Source organism: Anser brachyrhynchus, assembly GCF_964034855.1.
Source record: "Anser brachyrhynchus genome assembly, chromosome: 5".
NCBI classification, from domain to species: domain Eukaryota; kingdom Metazoa; phylum Chordata; class Aves; order Anseriformes; family Anatidae; genus Anser; species Anser brachyrhynchus.
Window position 1 is genome coordinate 66,232,119 of NC_137699.1, and position 12,086 is coordinate 66,244,204.

The 12,086-nt window shown below is 44.7% G+C and overlaps 1 long non-coding RNA gene across 4 annotated transcripts; it reads right to left on the reverse strand.

Annotated features, from left to right (window-relative positions):
- Nucleotides 1-932: 932 nt before the first annotated feature.
- On the reverse strand, nucleotides 933-8,307 carry LOC308195290. 4 transcript variants are annotated; one of them, XR_013951400.1, is made up of 4 exons: nucleotides 6,216-6,762; nucleotides 4,475-5,324; nucleotides 4,057-4,217; nucleotides 933-2,961 (listed from the first exon to the last, which is right to left on the reverse strand). It is a non-coding gene; the product is annotated as an uncharacterized lncRNA (long non-coding RNA). The 4 variants fall into 4 exon arrangements; XR_013951399.1 differs by lacking the exon at nucleotides 6,216-6,762 and adding an exon at nucleotides 7,297-8,307 and having other exon boundaries at nucleotides 4,057-5,324; XR_013951401.1 differs by having other exon boundaries at nucleotides 4,057-5,324.
- Between the last annotated feature and the right edge of the window lie 3,779 nt (nucleotides 8,308-12,086).

Genomic DNA, 12,086 nt, shown 5'->3' on the forward strand with positions numbered 1-12,086 from the left:
CTGAACCTGCAGCAGAAATGGAGATCCATCCCCATGCATTTATAGCACAACATACAGCCCAGAGACTGCCCTTAGGCAAACAGCAGTAGCACAAGAGAGGTGTGCACACCCTGCACACCCTGTGCCCCCAGCACGCAGCACCTTGCTGCAGGAGCCAGTCCCGCTCGCCCTCCTCCATCTCAAGACACCTGTGGGCTGGTGGGAATAGCAGCAGACGTGTTCACTGCTCTATTAGCACGGGCACGACTGCGAGGCCAAGTGCTGCGAGGCAGGAGTGGAGCTGGCCTGCTTTTCTAGGAAACGTTTTTCTGTCTGACTCACTTTCAGAAAAACTCCCGCTCACTTTTGTAGATAAATACTAGATTGACTGAAAAATCAGTTTTCCTGGTGTAAATTAAAACAAGGATCAAATAGATATGAACTGCATAATACATACATTTTGGATATATTTTAATTAAATACATTTTTTTCAACTAAAATATATATTTATATATATTGGTAGCGAGCATGGGATGCTCATCCTCGCCTGGTCTGGGTGGGACGGATGGGCAGAGCTGCGCCTCAGAGGCTGAGAAAGAGGTTGTAAAACAAATATCTGGGAGGAGAAAATGCGAGCAGAAGTAGCAATGGTGAAAAACTATATGCTAGCCTGCCAGAAACAATGGTAAAATTTGCATTTTCTTGGACATCACCCAAAGTTTTTTTCCTGGTACAGTGTGCAGCAGCTGTGAGTGCTGGGACGGGAAACATCAGCCTCCAGAACCTGGCGCGGGGGTTTCTGCCTGCAAGTATCACAACAAGGAGAGCCGAGCCGTGCCCAGAAGCAAGGCTTTGCCCTCCCGATGAGCACTGCCTGCGCCTGTGCCCACGCTTGTGCCCGTGCCCGTGCCGGCAGTACCCACGGAGCAGAGGCCGTGCAGGGCAGCGTGCGGGTGCTGTGCCTGCCCCACGCCCTGCCCGCAGCGGGCGCTGCCCGGGGGAGGCAGGGGCCAGCGGCGCGCCCCGCACATGGCACGAGGCAGAGCAGATGGGACCTGCCGCTCCTGTTCTGGGTGAACGCCAACACGAGCAGGCAAGATGAACGTGCATCAGCCAACAGCTTTGTCAGGCTGCGATGGGACAGCTTTTTACAGTAAGGTGTGGATAGGAGAATGGTTGTGATTGGCATGCTGCTTCTGAAATTTGGCTCAGTGCCCTAATGCCTCACAAAAGGTGGAAGGCAGACTTTGCTGCACAAGAAACAGTATCAGGTACAGACTGGGAACAGTACTTCAGGAGTAAAGCACATGCTGTCCATCTCTCCCTCAATAACATAAAACAAGGCAATTTCTAGTATCACTGCCTGTCTGCTATTCCAGGACACCACTGTCTAGGTCCCTCACGCACAGTTACAGCCCCACTTACGGCTTTGCCACCACTGTGCCAACATTGCACAGGGCACCAGTGTCGCAAGTGAAACCAAGACTTCGGGATTAATTTTGCACAGGGGAAGCACAGTTTGCCTGTCTGTAATGATGTCTCCCTGCATGTATGAGTGGTACTTTGCTGCACATTTGACACAAGGATGTTGTCCTTTCTTCAGCTCCATGAGAGAGAAAAAAATATGTTTGTCCACATGGCTCCAAAAAGGAGACATCTCTCAAGAACTCAGAGACGTTTTGCTGTTTAAGGAGGGTACAGCATAAACTCAAATCATCTCTTGTGCTTTGCCCTCAACTATATACTTTCATAAAGTGAGTGTTATATTAGCCCAACCGTTTACTTGACTCAGGTTATGAGGTATGGAGGGAGGCTTCCATGACCGAGGCAGCGACCTTTGTGTGTTTTTCAGGAAAAACAAGCTGCCATGTGTGAGACCTGGGCACAGAGCTCCTAAGCCAGAGCCAAGCCTTCGAGCAGTGCACCTCGGAACAAACCCAAAGGGTATCTGCAATCTGCTTTCTGCTGACACTGACCAGCTCCATGCTTAACATTTCTCCTGGCAGAGCTCTGTCCCTAAGTTAATCACCAATGTCCAGTCCTCAGGTGGGGCATAGCTTGGTTTGTCCATCCCCAAACCTTAGCTTGGGCCCAGACTGAGATGCCAACATGTCCAAGGTGAGTTCCCTGACTCCACTGGTTTTTGTGTGCTTCTTTTTACCCACTTTTCAGTGGTATTCAACCAGTTCTGTCTGCCCAAAGTTTTGATGCCAGTTGCAGATCAGAAGCATCATTTTTACTCTGTCAGTAGGGATCTTGCCTGGTTATATAGGTCAGGATCAGTCCTCTTCATACAACTTTCTGACATATTTTTCAGTCTTCACAGAATTTAGTATTTCTCCCAACTTTTTTGAAATATTCCATTTGTACCCCTTTTTTCCTTACCTTGGCTATACTCTTCTGTTGTCTTCTCTCCATTATCTGTCCGATGTGAGAAACAAGGCATTGGACAATGGTTTATACATGATCCAGAATTTCCTTAAGCCTTCGAACTCTTTGCACAGATACCCTTCTGGGTTTGTCAGACAGATACTTCCATTACACAACTCAAATGTTCAAGAATAATAGTCTGTATCTTTTCAAATATCAAAACTTACTCCCACTGGAAATCAATCATCAGACAGACAAGAAGAGACATGTAGGATAGCAGAGAATTGCCTGCCAACTTTCTTTTTCTATAAAAGCTCATGAAAGCCGGCAAAATATAAATGACTTGTCAAAGGCAGCTTAAAGAGAGAAACTGAGAATATAATTACGGCCACAAAGTAAGGGCATGTACAGAGAAAGACGTGTCAGAAGCACAGGTTACGTGTCCAGAAGCAGAAGGCTGTGAGTCACACTCTGAGCAGATGATCCAGGAGGCCACGGCCGGCACAAGCTATGGGACAACAAACCTGGCAGCACCATGCTAAGGGTAATGTTGGCTTCAGGTCGGAGAGCAGTGTTGCTTTCCTGACCCCTATCCTCCTTGGTTGCATACATCTGTAGAAAATAGGGATGTAAGAATATTATGGGATTTGCAGTTGTTACCATACAAGAACTCTGTATTTGAAGATGAAATATGGCAGCTACCAAAACGGATGAAAGTCATTCTTAGTCATTTGATTAAAACTTTTAAATGAACGTGCAAATAAGCAATGGAAAATACATTTTTCTTCTGAGAAGAGAAGAAGGAAATCTGAGACACGACAAAGATTAACATATGTCCCATTATTTTTAGTGTGTGTTCGCCATAGCAGCACCACGCCTTGCTGGGACTGGGCTCCATTCGCCATCACGAGCCCTTCGTAGAAGCGGCCCAACTGCCCTGCGCTCCTGTGCCCTCGACCCTGCTGGCAGAGCAGCTCACGGGTGCAAGCACAACTCCCCGCCTCGCTGCTGAGCCCAGGGTGCCAGGGCACAGACTGGGAGGGGGGCACAGGGCCGCAGAACTAGGAACACCCCCGGGATGGCAGCCTCAGTTTCTGTCCCCTGAGCACCCCTGACCCTCTCCTGCCCCTTGTCTTCTCCAGCACTACCTGTGACCCACAGTAATAAAATCTGCTGAGAATCGAAGCTCTGCTTTGCTCCTTCCCTATCCCCATGTCGTGTCCACAGTACTAATACTCAGTGGTTGTCACTAAATATCTTTTTATTTACGCACACACACACACACACAAAAAAAAAAAACACCTTGCATTATCAATATTTTAATTAACCTTTAGGCAAGCTTAAAAAAAAAAAAAAAAGAAATCTGCATTATCTCCCTGTCTTCAGTAATCTTTATAAAGTTCTTAACTACTAATTTCCTTTCCTGTTGCTTGTATGAATCAACAGGATAAGGTCTTTAACTTTGCATCATGTACAGATATCATCCTCAGAACAAGTCACTACAAAAAACCACAGCATTGACTTTTCATAAAAATACTCCTACATCTGTGATTTTGCCACTGCTAAGTTCTCTGTTGAAAAGGTTAATGCATTTTGTTCTGTATTGCTGCAGCTTTTCCTATCTCTTCTGATAACTTCCTCTTGCATGAAGAACCCAGATCATTTTCTCTAGTTCTTAACCATAAACACTCGGAAATACCAACTTACCTTGGGGGACGGCAGTCTGGGAGCTAGGGGACGCCTGTGACTGTTGGGGGCTGAATTATTCAGAATTTTGTTCTCCCGGCACAGACCTCCCAAACAGTAATAACTCATGCAAGATAAGGCTGAAGAACCTTGTCAGTACAGGCTTGGACTATTACATTTTTCTGAAGGAGAGAGAGAGGTATCATTGGAAAGGCACAAAAAAGCTCCAGGCACACCTGCCTCTCCCTGAGTTGGGGAGGCTCTGTGGCACTCCTACTGTCAACATCATAATCATGGTGATGATTATCTGAGCTCCTGCTTAGAAAAGCCACCTAATTTCTGAATCTCCAGACTTTAACTGTTTAACTGTGGCCTCCAATTAGCGCTTGTGAGTAATCTCTGCCTAGTGCTCCAGGAGGGTCCAGACGGAGCTGCCCACCAGTGACAATATCCATGACTCCTAGAGAACAGCCTGGCACCCAAATGCTTGGGCTCTCTTTCTAATCTGTGTGTGTCACCATCACTCTGTTTATGCCAGCTTTGGTGAAATGGTTTATATGTTTTTAATTAGAGTCCTATCATCTTTCACCGTGGTGAGACTTTGGCTCAGCTGGGAACAAGGCAACTCCTGCAGGTGATGCAGCCAAAAGCAATGAGTACTGGTAAAATGGAAAGGTATTAGTGTGGAACAGGTGTTCCAAAGTAATCCCCCTTTCTCTGCTCATTAACTTACTGATGTCACGCCCGTATGCCCCAGGGCAAGTCTGTCAAGCAGATGCTAGCTCTGGTGTGTTTGGCAGCTCCATTGCCTAGCAGAGCACCGAGGCTTTACTGGCATCTCATAATTGCAAAATGAGAGGATGAGCTTACTTGGTCTTCCTCCCCCTCTGGTCTCTTCCACAGCCATTTTGTTGTGGGCTGTGGAGCAACAAGCCAAAGCTGGACTTGTCTTCTATTTAGGTACCAAAGTCATGTCTGTATGAGACCACAAAACTCAGTGGTGTTTGGAAATACTCGAGAAAAGTGATGCCAGAGAAAACAAGTGCAGTCAGGAGCAGCTTCGCTCTTTGCCCAGGTAGTCTATGGCTGCAATTGCTCAGATTAGTATGAAGCTTCAAATAGTGTCCAACAGACATGGCCCCATGGTTGTGGCGTTTCAGGGTTTTTCATTTTTTGTTTTTGGTTGGTTGGTTGCTTTTTTTTTTCATTTGTTTGTTTGTTGTTGTTGTTTTTTATTTGAGACTCCATGCATTTCACTTCAATTTTCCTTTCCATATGCTGACTTCTTCCTGGAAAAGAACAAGTGTGTTTTTTGCAGCTGACAGGGACACCCATCACATACCCAGTGCACAGCTTCTCTGTTGAGCTAAGAGGAATAACACTGGGCACTCTGCTACCCCATTTTGTCTTCAGTGAATGACCTGCCCTGAGCTGTGCATACCTTTTATTCATTTCAAACACTTTAATGACTATAGAAAGTACCAAATGAATACTAGATGGCTATGACCTGTGCTAAAGCAATTCTCCTGTGTACAAATTGTTTTTTGTCAAGTGACAATGGTATGCTTGCTCCTGGACTCATAGCCTAAGCCAGAAGATTACTGCCTAATTGGGAAAAATAACCAGACAGGAGTTAAATAATTGGGATGAGGAAGGTATTCCATTAATTGATCACATATGCCAAGTAATTCAGCTTCAAAATTTGTCATTGTCACTTTTCCAACATAAATTTAGAAAGAATGGTGCTTCATTAAGTCTGTTAGGTTCTTCCAGAGTGAGCAGTGACTGACCACTCACAATAAGTTAATTAAAACAGTTTCACACTAGAAAGAACAAATGTTGGTGGAGATTAATTGATTTCCTGTTACTATGTGCTCAGGTCTGAATGATGTACTAGAGACACTTTAGCTACACCCACTTCATCTAAGTCAAACACAGCCTTTATTGTGCAATTAATTTCACTTTTCCATTAGTAACTACTATTAGAACAAAGTTAAATACCATAACTGCCCCAGCTTTTCCTCAGTTTGCCCTGCAGTTTCTAGGTAATAGTTTATTTTATACCAATCCACACCGTTAAAAAAAAAAAGGACTGGTGACGAGTACTGATGACTTATTCACATTTCTCTGTCTCTTCACCTCTGCCAATTACATTTAATATGTTCACTATCTAAACATACTTTCTCATTATTTGCACCTCCTAGATGATGTCTGATGTCAGGAGACTGAGCAAGATGGAGTGCTAGTCTGGCTATTTTTCACTGTGCGAAACCAAGGAGAAGCATCCAGGAAGCCCCTTTTCCTCTCTTGCCTTTAAGCCAGCTTGGTAAATTAGGGCATGGTTCAGCCATCTGCTTCAAAAGTGGTGTTAGGCATTAAACCTAAACCCCTCTAATCAGCTATGTTAACCCTGCCTGAGTCTTCATTATCTTCTCTCCTTCCCTGACAGAAGGAATTTCCCAGCTGTGCAGGATCAACTCCTCACTGTGCTTAGTTCTCACACTGGTGATAACACTGAGCAGCATTTGATGTCTGCATCACCAGTAGATCACAGTTATGTTTCTTACCCTCGAATTGAGCTGATAACCCTGATGAGCATAAACATCAGATAGTCTTTGTCCTGTGTGGAAACCTTTCCCTCCTCCACCTCCACAAAATCTTGTAGCTTAACAGTGGCTGCAAAGATTTAATCAAAAGCACTCTATAAGCACTGTGTTTTGAGTGACTATAACATTCCTATATCTCCTGGTAATATCTGGTCTAAATGTTTTATGAAATAATTCATTAATTACAAAAACACAAACTCAGGTGCACTGAAATTGTGTGTAAATTCAGATCAAATACAGCAGTGAGTTTACGTCCTGGTTTTGGCTGGGATAGAGTTAATTTTCTTCCAAATAGCTTGTATTGTACTGTTTGCTTGCTTCTAAACAGCTTGCTTCTAAAAATAAGGGGAAAATCCAAAAGAGTTAATGTTTCTTTAGAGAGTTGAAATGAAAAGTTCCAATATTTGCTTAAAGACTAGGTTTTGAAACTGAGTCTTATAAACAGAAAAAAAGGTCCATTCTGTTTCAATAAAAACTCTAATGAAGCTGAAGAGAAGCCTGGGGATGGATACCGAATGAGAATAAAAGCATTGTCACCTAGCTCTAACCCTGACACGCTAATGATCCTATGGACTCAGACCTGAGGCTGTTTGCACCAGCCTCTGTCCCAGCCCCATGTGGGCAGAAGGGGCAGGTGGTGTTTGCAGACACCTACCTGCAGCCAAGACTGGCCAGTATCTGAGGAGGCAGGCGGCAGCACTTTCATGCTTTGATGTGCATGCTGTTAGCCTTGAAAATGGCTGTGCTGAAAGGCTGAGCCCCAGTAAAGCAATTCTCAGTGATTTATGAGCAGTGGTCATCTCTGAGTCTGGAGAGGACTCCTCCAAATCAGCGCCCTGCAGGCAGCTGTGTGTTTGACTGATGACTCTCAGAAAGAGTTCCTCCAGGATGGGTGACTGCACCCTTCAATCTCCTTTCTGTACAACTAAGCTCTTCCATCATCTGCCCTTTTCCTACTTACTTACTCTGGATCTTATGGCGGTTCCACTTCATTGTCATTTTCAGCAATGAAGTGTTCTGACACTCTGTAAAACAGGTTGTAGTGAGGTTGGATCTTGTATGAACAAGTGGCTAGGCTATCCTACTCCAAACTGCTGTGCCTTCAGCAAAATTGCAGCTGCATTTGAGAGGGGAGCGCTCTTGCAGTGCCTCTCTATTCTCTGCAGCTCACAGTTTGTATCGTTTTTTTCTGCTTTAGTCCACGCACCTCTCTGTGCCTGCACTTTGCACTCTTGGTCTAACCTCCTGGTAGTGCACGGTCCTGGGGGCTGTTCTGCTCATGTTTTCATGGGGAGAGAGGAGCAAAGTTCTTTGATTTCAGGGTGCCAGCCTTCAGGGAGCAGGTAAAAGGGTGAGAGCTTGAGCAGCACTCACCCTCCATTGCACTCAGCTGTGTGCTGGTCTGGAAAAGGGCTCAGACACAGCAGGCTGGTGCGTCTCCAGTTCCCCTTTCACGGGACCCTGTCCAAGGCTCCTTTACCCTCTGGTTTCTTATCCCCTAGAAGTTTGAACTGCATGGCTGGGACAAATCTGTTATCTTAAAGGTCATCAGGGACCCTTCACTCATCGGCTCTATTCTTAACTCTGGATTGCATCATTCAAACAAGGAAAAATCTGATAACTCCCTGAGTAGATTGCCCCTTGTAAAAGTTTTCTGTAAGCCCTGATACCTAAAGGCCAATTTGGAGAGGAGACAGCACAGTCTGTTTTTTTTGCTAAAAACTTATTTTCTCTCTCTCTCCTTTTTTTTTTTGTGTGTGCAGAATTGTAAATATTATAATTGCATTAAATTTTTTCTTTAATGAACAAACAGCTGTATAATTATAGGAGCATGTTCACACCTCTGTTGTAACGGTTGTTTAAGCATTTTAATTATACACTTTGATTCCAAGGGTTGGACTCCTCTCTGGGAGAGCAATTCTCAGTGCAAAACAGTTCACCAGCCTTTAGCCAAGAAGTGTTCATTTTTGCTCTAATTTACCTAGGAACATTGTGAAAGTTTGGGTGTGTGCCCAAAGCTGTGATGTGCCTTTCTCATTTGATTACCCTGTCTGTAGCTCCACGAATCCCAGCAGTCTCTGCAGGTGACCAAAGGCAATTACCAGACTTCCAGAGAAGCTCTAGGGTTGTAAGTTCCCTGCTATTCCTTCGTGGACCATGTTATTTGTTTTTATTATCGCTGAAGGTAAAAGCACCCCAGATGTTTGGCTTACCAGTGCTCCTGTCTGGTGTGAGACAGCCTGTATTTCTCATTCACACACCAATCAGCTTCCTTGCTTCTCACCGAGTAACAGGGTGGATGGCTTCCTTACCTTGCTTTGCTCCTACTGCCCTTCCGGTAATGATCATGTAACATAGCCGGGAGGGTCTGCTACGTCTTCAATACTGCAGTGTTTTAGAAATTTTGCTTTGGTAAGTTAGTTTCCAGATGAAGGAAGGATGAATTATCGCTGGAAAGGTAAATGGGATCGGGGATGGGATTATTTTTAGAATGAGAGGGATTAAAGCATGTTATTTTGGTGGGGGGAAAACAAAAACAAAGAAAGAAACAAAAAAAAATGAGGAGGAGCAAAGGGGAATGGCAGAAGAGCAACAAAAGCAAAATGGGAGATCAGAGAGGGTATGAGCAGGTATGACTGAGCAGGTGGAAGGTGGGAGGAGAGAATATGAGAAATTTCCCTTTCCCTGCCACAGAGGAAAAGGAGAGAGCTGCAGGGGAAGGGAAGCGGTGTGAACCGCAGCTGGGAGGGCGGGGGCAGCTCCTGCAGCTGGGCTTTGTGCACCGCAGCTCGATGTGATGCAACCCATCGTGCTGAGGGCAGCTGCACAGACACAGTGGGGAGGTTTGCCAAGGAAACATGTCCTTTCTCATCTCAAAGGACATGTGAGAGATTTTCTGTGTTTGCCTCAGTGCAAGACATAAGGCAGCTGGCCAAGGAAATATCTTTTCTTGGACAGATGTTACTATCACCAAAAATATGCTCAGTTTTGTGAATGGACATTTCACTCAGTCAAATACATCAGAGATGATCAGGAAAGAGAAGCTGGGCTTGGTTCTCCTACTCCCTGAAGCCCCCTGAGGCATCACCTTACTTAATTAGGAGAATCATTTCACCACTTCCACTCTTCATCCATTGTCCTCATTTGGTTTCCTGATTACTAATAAAGAAACTCTTTTCAAATAAATCATTAACCTTGAATAATAATTTGTTTGGATATCCTGGCTGAAGTCAAGTGGGTTGGAGTCTCATAGCAAGAAAGTGAAGACAACTCATAACACCCTGAGAGCCCATGCTTTAAATGTGCCCAAAAGCTGTGCTGGGCAGCAGAGATAAACCAAGACCTCCTCATCTTTGGAGACTCATAGCTTTGGGTGGTGCGACTGCTCTGCAGGACACACCCAAAGCTTGGCCAGCCCTCAGCATACATTCCAGCTGCATGCTCTGTTTTCCCTTCTCTCTACACTGCTAAAAATACTGCTGCTGTCTCTCTAATATCTTCTCCACAGGTCAGGTCCTCAGCCATGCCTTCTCAAGCACAGACTTAATTTCCCATTAGAACTCTCTGGCGTGACGTTAATTGGAAGGTTTGGGTCAAATACTATTTGGCTGGCTTTGAAACTGCATTCTTTGCTTTCTTGTGACTAACCTGTCATCTTTCATATGCTTTTATTACTTTTTCTGAGAGAGACATATTGATCCCTTACACCGTGCTGCTGAATGCTGCCTTTTCTCAGGGCGATTCCCATCATCCCTCTTCAATGACGTGTGATTAATTTGTGCATCACGTTCACTGGGTTATTGACTCCAGCAAATGAGAAAATACATGCTGTCATTATTTTCAAATACATTTCCAGGAGGGAGGGGCAGGAGGCCACCCAAGTTAGCTGGCTTTGGCACGGAACCAGGACCCGTGCTCCTCCCCAAGGAGAGCCATGGCAGGGCCTCTGCAGCCACACTGCCCAGCATTGGGCACACTGCCGGGCACCCTGCGGGCAGTGCTGCCACTCCCCATAAGAGGGGTGGGAGCCAAGCCAGGCTTCCCATCACCGCTGGCTATTTGGTGACAACAAAACAAGCCTTTTAGTAGAGATCGTGAGGTCTTGCGACATATTTTGGTTACTGGTTGCTCTGCGTGAAGATGCAGGAAGTGGGACGTCTCCGGCAGGCACAGCAGGGCTCCCAGCTTGGCCTGATGGCCTCCCTCTTTGTAGAGAGAAAGGTTTTGGATCAAAGTGTTCATCTGCCTGAATTCTTTTGGTCTCATCTGTTGCCTGTAGCCTTGCCAATGATACAACAATATGATTAGACTGTACAGACAGTTCCACCCCACTGTCGAAAGCTTCTGATTAGTGAGATCAGAGACTAAGTCTGAGGTTTATGTTTCAGTAAGTCTTCCCCCAACAAGGTGAGAACACCAGTATGACCCCAAACACTGTGAGGAGGCAAACGTTGCAATTCAGCTCAGAGCCGACCCCCATAATTTGCCAGATTGGACATATTGTACCTCCAGACTCGTTCTCAGGATTAATTATGCCACATTTGCAAATCACTGTAAAACCATTTTCATCTGCAGAAAAATTATTGTGATATTTCCTCTTGTTCTCAGTTCCAGTGAAAGCAAATTTTCACATCCTCCCTCTAAACAGACATTGCCAGGAAAACATTTTCCAAAGTGATGTGTGTAATGCTCCCTTACTCATCTTAATTCAAACCTGTACCCTGAGTGCCACAACAGTCTTTGTTATTTTGTCTTCCGTTAGATTATGAACTCAGGTCAGGGACAATGTCTCCCCATGCACTTACAAAATACCAGGAAACCCACTGGCTTCGTGCACGGTGAATGATGAATATGGAGCTCACTCAACGACAGACAATGTAAGGCCAAGGGCAGCTCCAAGAAACATTTGTCTGATGCAATACTTTATCTTTCTCTGTGAAGCTGTGTTCAAAGTGCTGCATAAGAGCCAACAGCATGGAAGGAAAAAGATGTTTCTATTCTTCATTTGCTTCAAGTTGAGGAGAGAGTGGCCCAGGACTTCAATCAGGGTTACATCTATTCCAGAGACAATAAAGAGCTACGGAAATAAGCAAGCAGGTCTGTCGACGATCTTCTCAGGACAATGCAGGGATAATGCACAAAAAGCTTACAGAAATAATGTGTCCAAAGATGCGTTTCTATCATTACTTAATGTACATTCATATAACAATGGGAGACTTTTTAATGACTTATTCTGATGTAGAACTTTATATTGCACACATTTACCTCCATATTATTCCTTGCTCTCAAATTTCCTGTTATAAGGTCAGTTTCCTTAAACATTGCTAACATTCTTTTCTTGCTAGGTAATTTCTTTGTCTTGAACAACATATGCAGTTACAAAATCTGACTTTTTTGGAGTAGATGAGCCCTATTGCTATTCTTTTTCTTTGTGCCTTTATGAAA